The 829-nt window shown below is 51.3% G+C and overlaps 1 protein-coding gene across 1 annotated transcript in view; it reads right to left on the bottom strand.

Annotated features, from left to right (window-relative positions):
* LUZP1 (leucine zipper protein 1) overlaps positions 1 to 165 on the bottom strand; it is a 73,389-nt gene extending 73,224 nt beyond the window's left edge. Inside the window, exon 1 of the mRNA XM_018558041.1 lies at positions 17 to 165. The gene's annotated coding sequence lies outside the window, so the exon portion shown is untranslated. The remainder of the gene's footprint in view (positions 1 to 16) is intronic.
* Between the last annotated feature and the right edge of the window lie 664 nt (positions 166 to 829).

Genomic DNA, 829 nt, shown 5'->3' with positions numbered 1-829 from the left:
GTAGACGTGTTCTCACCTGGTGTAGAATCGGCCAGCAAGGAAGAAAGCACGTCCAGCCCTTTGGTTTCCTGAGAAGCTCTCTCCCCCTTTCTCTTCCCTTCCCTGCAGTGCAGGGCTCAGACATCACATTCCAGGCAGGGGATAGTAACAATGCAAGGTGGGCTTCCCTTCCCTACACCCCGCCTCCACACTGCTGACGTCACGACCCAACCATATAAGGGCAAGCTGGGCCGAGTTGTCGTCTTTACTCAGCTAAAGGCGGGGCACCGGAGAGCACAGGGGAAGGGACAAACCGGGGAGACGGGGAAATGAGCTGACACAGCCAGCCAGGGAGGGAGACTTCTGAGGAAACCGAGGAGGGAGGGAGGGAGGGGGGGGGGGACAGCCTACACAGAAGTTTACAACCTAATGTCAAAGTTGGAGGAGTTGTGAAACCGAAAAAAAAAACTCTTCAACAATATGAAAACCTAATCATAAGTCCGTGTTCAGACCTGAGCTTCACAGGAATGCGGGTTGTGGTGATGTACATTCACAGGCATTTGTTTCCGTGTTTGCCACGCGTTCCCCAAACGTGGGAAAGTAGTACATGACACAAATTCTGTGACATGGGCTCTGTGGGGAAAAAAAAAGCGTTTGCTCGACTGCAATTGGGGTGTCGTTAACTAGTAATGGTACTGTAAACACGCGTTTGTGCATGTTTCGTGAACGCGCATCAAAGCTCACACCTAGGTGTTTTGCCACGCCAAACTTTACGACAAGCAAAACGTGCTCCAAGATAGAGACTCTTAGTTTAGAGTTAGGACTGCACTACATAGAGGTGCCCTGGCAA

Source organism: Nanorana parkeri, unplaced genomic scaffold (assembly GCF_000935625.1).
Source record: "Nanorana parkeri isolate BGI_ZX_2015 unplaced genomic scaffold, ASM93562v1 scaffold316, whole genome shotgun sequence".
In the NCBI taxonomy this organism is placed as follows: domain Eukaryota; kingdom Metazoa; phylum Chordata; class Amphibia; order Anura; family Dicroglossidae; genus Nanorana; species Nanorana parkeri.
This window is presented reverse-complemented; position numbering and strand designations above follow the sequence as displayed.